Source organism: Oryctolagus cuniculus, chromosome 2, assembly GCF_964237555.1.
Source record: "Oryctolagus cuniculus chromosome 2, mOryCun1.1, whole genome shotgun sequence".
NCBI lineage: Eukaryota > Metazoa > Chordata > Mammalia > Lagomorpha > Leporidae > Oryctolagus > Oryctolagus cuniculus.
The window spans coordinates 73,525,675-73,532,439 of record NC_091433.1 but is presented as its reverse complement, the minus strand read 5'-3'; positions in this window follow the sequence as shown (position 1 = coordinate 73,532,439).

Below are 6,765 nucleotides of genomic sequence, written 5' to 3'. Positions count from 1 at the left end.
AACATACAATGGTATCCTAACAGCCATTTTAATCCAACACAATTCAGACTTTTCTAAAAGTAATTATTCTCACAAAAAATTAGATCCAAGAAAAGGAAATATAAATTCTATTACATTCAGCTTCCAGTTTTATTTTAAAGTATGAATGTGGAACCTCTCACACAACTAAATCATATATATTTTAATAATTATATACCAAAAAATACCTGTATGTCTTTATGGATCTCTGTCTTGTTATTGATTTTAATTTATTAAAGTGCATCAATTGATCTATGTCAATTATTTTAAATGAAATGGTATTAGTAACATTGTATCTTTAACATCTCAAATAGGAAATCCCCATTAGTGTAATAAATAATATATTTGGCAGGAAATTGGCAAGCCATCTTAATCAGAAAACTTTCTGGCTGACAATCACACAAAATTGAGACCACAAAGCATATCTTAAATGTTTCAGCACTTGGATTTTCCTAAATACTTCTTTTAAGTTCTTTCTGAACAGCTTGCACAAAGATCAAAACATGCTAATTTCATCATTGCTAGCCAAAATCATAAAAGAACCTCATAAAAGCACATGGATACATTTACTAACTTATAAACAACAAACTGTTTCATGGTTTTATTGAAAAGAGTCAATAAGATAATAAGATAAAAGATTTTCCTCTTTTGTAAAATGAAGAGTTTGAACTAGATGATAGTTAATATATCTTCAAACTCTAAAGCTCTACATTATTTTGCTCCAAGAATAAATCAATAGTATATATGATCTTCCTCTCACAAAAAAAAGCAATAATTAATAGGGTACATTATTCACATACTTCACCACATCTACATTTTGCCATATATTTCTTAATGGATAAACTGATACGCAAGGAGATATGGGTTCATTTTTGCCTATCAGGAAAGTGAAAATGCAAGAGTAAGTCATTACCTCTTCTCAGCTTAGACAAGCAGCCATTTTGGAGAAATTTCTACTACTCTTCCATTCTCTTTTTCTGTATTCCTCTCTCCACTCCAATTCTATGAAGTACACACACACACACACACATCACCACTGTCAACACAGCATTTCCATTGTGGACACAGCAATGCTCCCTCTGTTGAGGGCAATAGAGAGCATCCTCTGGAAACTACAGTGTGAACACCAGGCTTCCTAAAGACTCATTTCAGGTGTCTCCCCTGACAGGTTAGCTTAAGCTTCTGCCTTGTGAAGTCACTTTGCTCAGATTCTATTCACAACCTTTGGAAATGGTTCTAAGAGGTAATAAATTTTAAAACCAAATTAAGGGGGGCTGGCGCCATGGCGCAGTAGGTTAATCCTCCACCTGCAGTGCCAGCATCCCATATGGGCACCGGTTTGAGTCCCGGCTGCTCCTCTTCTGATCCAGCTCTCTGCTGTGACCTGGGAAAGCAGTGGAAGATGGCCCAAGTGCTTGGGCCCCTGCACCCACATGGGAGACCTGGAAGAAGCTCCTGGCTCCTGGCTTTGGATTGGCCCAGCTCCAGACATTGTAGCCATCTGGGGAGTGAACCAGTGGATGGAAGATCTCTCTCTATCGCTCCCTCTCACTGTAACTCTACCTGTCAAATAAATAATAAGACTAAAATCTTAAAAAAAAAATTAAGGGACAGGCACTGTGGCGTAGTGTTTAAAGCTGCTGCCTGCAGTGCTGGCATCCCATATAGGTGCCAGTTTGAGTCACAGCTGCTCCATTCCCAATCCAGCTCTCTACTATGGTCTGGGAAAGAAGTAGAAGATGGCCCAAGTCCTTGGGCCTCTGCACCTACATGGAAGACCCAGAAGATGCTCCTGGCTCCTGGCTTTGGATCGGCCCCACTCTAGCCATGGCAGCCATCTGGGGAGCGAACCACGGATTGAAGACCTCTCTCTTTCTCTCTGTCTCTGCCTCTCTGTAACTCTGCCTTTCAAATTAAAAAAAAAAAATCTTTAAAAAAATTAATTAAGAGTTGTTGCTAAGCAAGAAAGGGATTTTAGGACTATCTGCACTCAGATCGAAGCTGTACTATACCACTTGGGCAAATAGATCCTCTTACATTAAAGATACCAGTTATGGGGAAGATGGCATATGGAATTTATGAGAAACCTCAATGTGAAAATCACAACAGGTTCCTGAGGTACTGAATTTAGGTCACACAATCAATTTTCAATGGAGGATATATGACTTTTGAAATGCAGCTCTTGACACACTATTGAGAGCCAAACTGTGACACGCCAAGTATTCATATAAGCCAGAATTTCCCACTTTGAGCTGAATCTTATATCCACTCCTCTACTCCCTCAGATAGCTCAGACCCCACCCATGTCATTCACCACTATTGCATGAACACTTCTTCCTCAGTGCACTGCTACAACCCAGAAGGAGGATCTTGGAGTATCAGCTAATGAAAGATAAAAGGGCCGGAGCTGGCTCTGTGGCATAATAGGCTAAGCCTCCACCTGCAGCATATGGGTGTGAGTTTGTGTCCCAGCTACTCCTCTTCCAATCCATCTCTCTGCTTATGGCCTGGGAAAGCAGTGGAAGATTGCCCATGTGCATGGAAGACCTGGAAGAAACTCCCGGCACCTGGCTTCAGATGGCTCAGCTCCTGCCACTGTGACTGTTGGGGAGTGAACCAGTGATTGTTACCGCTAGACTGTTACTCTACCTCTCAAATAAATAAATAAAATCTTCGAAAAAAAAAAAAAAAAGAAAGATGAAAATGCCCAACACTGATTTACCAATGGGTTGGCTCAGTATGTGGATGCAAACCACTGTGTATTAAATCAAAGAAAGTCCTCCCAGTATACAGAGTACTGTGGACAGTAGATTTGACCATCCACTCTGTGTGATAAAAGAAGTGGCCTGAGATCAGAACATGTAAGTACTCCAAATAGAAGAAAAAATATTGAAGAATTGGGCATAAAGAGATCTTATAGAAAGAATTACATATGAACAAATAGCAGTGGGCATAAAGTGTGAAAATCTTTGTATTAAAACTTGATACCAATCCAAGAGTCCCTACCATGGAAGAAGAACTAAACCCACCAAGTAGATAAGATGATTCAGCCAGTAGATGCCAGCCAGCATCTAGCTTGACCATGCCTGTTCTGGGAAAATGAACAAACAATGGGTCATGGTTAAAGCCCAGAACCATTGGTCCCACATTTCATGAACAATCTAGATATTGCTGCTTCTGTCAGAGTTCAACCTACCAGCAATCAAAACTAATATTGCATACTTGATTTGGCACCATTGTTCAAGGAAAATATCTGGTTACTTGACAGCAGGTTGTGTGGGGAGCAACTCGGACTAGACTGTTACTGGAATTAAGACTTATTCTATACATCTGCTCTCCCACAATATGGTGCTGAGAAGGCAGTAACAACTTCTACGCAGCTGCCTCTCGCCAACTTGAGTGATGACCTGCAGGAGCTGATCCTGCTCCTGATTGGAGGAGAGCAGCGTACTCGGCGTGTGGGTAGCAGAGTTGGGATTGGTGGAAGAGGACTATAAAGGAGGAGAGAGACGGCATGCACCAGGAACATCTATCCGAATAACACCTGAGCAGCCCCCGAGAGAGCCGGCCGGCAGTGTGCCGCTCCCCCGTGGAAGTGGGGAAAGTGGCAGGGGGAACCGCCCTTCCACAGAGGTGGAAGGGTCGGTAGCCAACCCAGGAAGAACCAGCAGCAAACCCGGGGAGGGCCGAGCAGACAAAAGTACAGCGCAGGGTCCTGTGTCGTTCCTCCACGAAGAGGGGGAGCGACAGGTTGTCTACACTGAGCCCCTTCTCTACGAAGGCCTGTGATTGATTCCAATAGAAACAGACCTTTGGATATAGATTTTCTTTTTTCCTGCCCATGGGTCTCAGCCAGCATCACTACCCAAGAATCTATTCTGTGTGCAAAGGCTCCCTTATACAGCACGGTGGCTATGCAAGTAGGTCCATGAGAACAGGATGCACAAGTCATAACAAGTTCTGCACCATCCAGAAGCTATCGTCATGATACAATACTGTAGTAACTTGTTGGAGGCATCACTGAAGTACCAGCTTAGAGGTGATAATTCACAAGGAGGGGGCCATCATCTCCAGTGCTCAGTGCTAGAGTCTGACTCTCAACACTGGAAGTTACCAAGAGAAGAAAAAGATTAAGCAAGGGTAAATGAAACTAAGGTTAGATAATGCTGTGTGGAGCAAGGGCTATCAGTTATGACTGAAACCAATTTCAGCAACAGTGACTAAGATTAGTCCCACTCTACAGAGAAGTCTCCTCTTTTGTTTCCTCTCAGAAAGAAGAGAAAGGAATCCTGGAGGTGTGTTTTGACAAATAGGTCAAGTAAATGAGTCCCTGCCATCCATATGGGAGGTCTGGATTCAGATCCTGGCTCCATCCCTTGTTAATGTGGGTATTTGAGGGGTTAATCAGAAGATGGGATCTCTCTCTCTCTCTCTCTCTCTCTCTCTTTCTCTCTCAGATAATAAAAAAGAAGAAATACTTCATACTTGCAACAATATGGATGGATCTCAAAATCATTGAGTTCATTGTAAATGCCTCCAACTATATACTCAAATCTAGAAAATGAGTTCATTGTAAATGCCTCCAACTATACTCAAATCTAGAAAATGAAAGCTAATTTGTAGTGACAATAAGCAGATCAGTAGTTCCCTAAACAATGAGCAGGGTGGGAAACAACCACAAATGAGCAATGGAAAGCATTCTAGGATGGAAATATTCTGTATCATGAATGTAATAATTGAAAAATACTGGAGTTCCAAGATGGCGGAATAGGGAGGGAGCACACCGATGGTCCGGGAAGGGAAGGTTCAAAGAGGGGTGAGAATTTGTAGTTTCAGGAAAAGGGAAGCTCTTCCAAAACGGGGGAGACAGGGTGGACCTGCAAGGAGGACGCAGACGCCTGAGGAGCAGGACACCAGCAGGAGTGTGTACGTGCCAGTGCTGGAAGCCGAGGTGAGACAGGGCACTTGCCCAGCACCACAGTAGCAGCCGCTGCCGCCCCTCCCCCAACCCACCCTGGGACAGACACTGAGACACACACGACTGAGTGGGGGAGGAAATAGAAAATGGAACAGAGTAGTGCCTGCGGAAAGAGTGAGCGATTCAGGGGGTTTGATTGAGGGACTGAACAATCCAGGATCCCTCCCCCAAGTCGGAGCTGCAGCAGGCGAGAAGCAGCCATCTTGTTTGTTTACATTCAGGCTTAAAGGAGAACTGCCTCTGCCTCTGCACTAACCTTCTGAGGCGGAGCCCAAAGGTGGAGTGGAGCCACACGACACTCCTTGCGCAGGGGCGGGCAGCAAGGGAAGGCAGCTCAAAGCCCTGACACCAGTCTACTCAAGTTACCAGAAAAAAAAAATTGAATAGCTCCCACGGGAAGAGGGCAGGATCCAGGGGGACAAACTGAGGGATCAATAATGCCAGGATCCTTAGGACCGCCCAACCCACAATCAGAGCTGTAGCGGGCAGAGTGCAGCCATCTTGTTTGTTTACATTCAGGCTTAAAGGAGGCTAGCCTCTGCTCCGAAGGAGGAAGCAGCAGGGGCGGAGTCCAAAGGTGGTCTGGAGCTACTTGACACTCCTCACGCAGGAGGTGCAGTGAAAGTGGCTGACCAACGAACCCCAGGCACAGACACGTAAGGGCGAACATAGGAACAAGGAAACCGGCCCCCAAAGGGGCGGAGATTGGCACCTCAAAGTCCTGACACCAGCCCACTCAAGTTACAAAAATAAATAAATAAATAAATAAATAAATAAATAAGTAAAAAATAAACAAACAAACTCTAGAAGGCAGAGAAGCCTGCTTACACTGGATATTGGTACAGACTCACAGCAGCCCATAGCAGAGGGAAATCATCCTGAAAAACCACCCAGATGGAATGCCAAAAAAACAAAACAAAAACCCACAATAAGAATATAGAAGAACATATAAACTCGCCAATGGAGCAGGCTAAACCAACCATAACAGAGGCTGAAGAAGAAGAAGAATTTGAAACTATGACAGAAAAAGAATTCAGAAAATTAATAATCAGAATACTTAGAAATAATGAGAAACAGTGTCGAGAGCTGAACGAAAAACAAGCCCAAGGATTAGAGATCCTAAAGAGAAGCCAGAATGAAATACTAGAACTGAAAAACTTAATTGACCATATAAAAAACACCGTGGAATCCCTCGGAAATCGAACAGATGAAATAGAAGGGCGAATATCAGAATTCGAAGACAAACTTCCAGAAATAATACAGTCAGTTAAAACGCAGGAAGAAGAAATTTAAAAATTAAAAAATATGGTTGGAGACCTACAAGATTCAACCAAACAGTGTAATGTTCAGATAACAGCAGTCCCTGAGGGGGTGGAAAGAGAGAATGGGTTAGAAGGTGTTTTCAATGAAATAATATCAAAAAACTTCAAACAAAGGCAGCTGGATAACAACAGGAAAATTCAACAGATAGCCAGGATTCTGAACAGGGTAGACCAGAAGAGAAATTCACTGTGACACATTGTGGCAACACTCAGCTCAATGACCCACAAAGAACAAATCCTAAAATGTGCCAGAGAAAAACGACAAACACATTCAGGGGGAAGTTATTCAGACTCACCCCAGACTTCTCATCACAAACACTACAGGCAAGGAGACAATGGCATGATATATTTCAAGTTTTAAAAGACAAACAATGCCAACCTAGAATACTATACCCTGCAAAGCTATCATTTATGAATGAAGGGGAAATAAAGATCTTCCAAGACAAA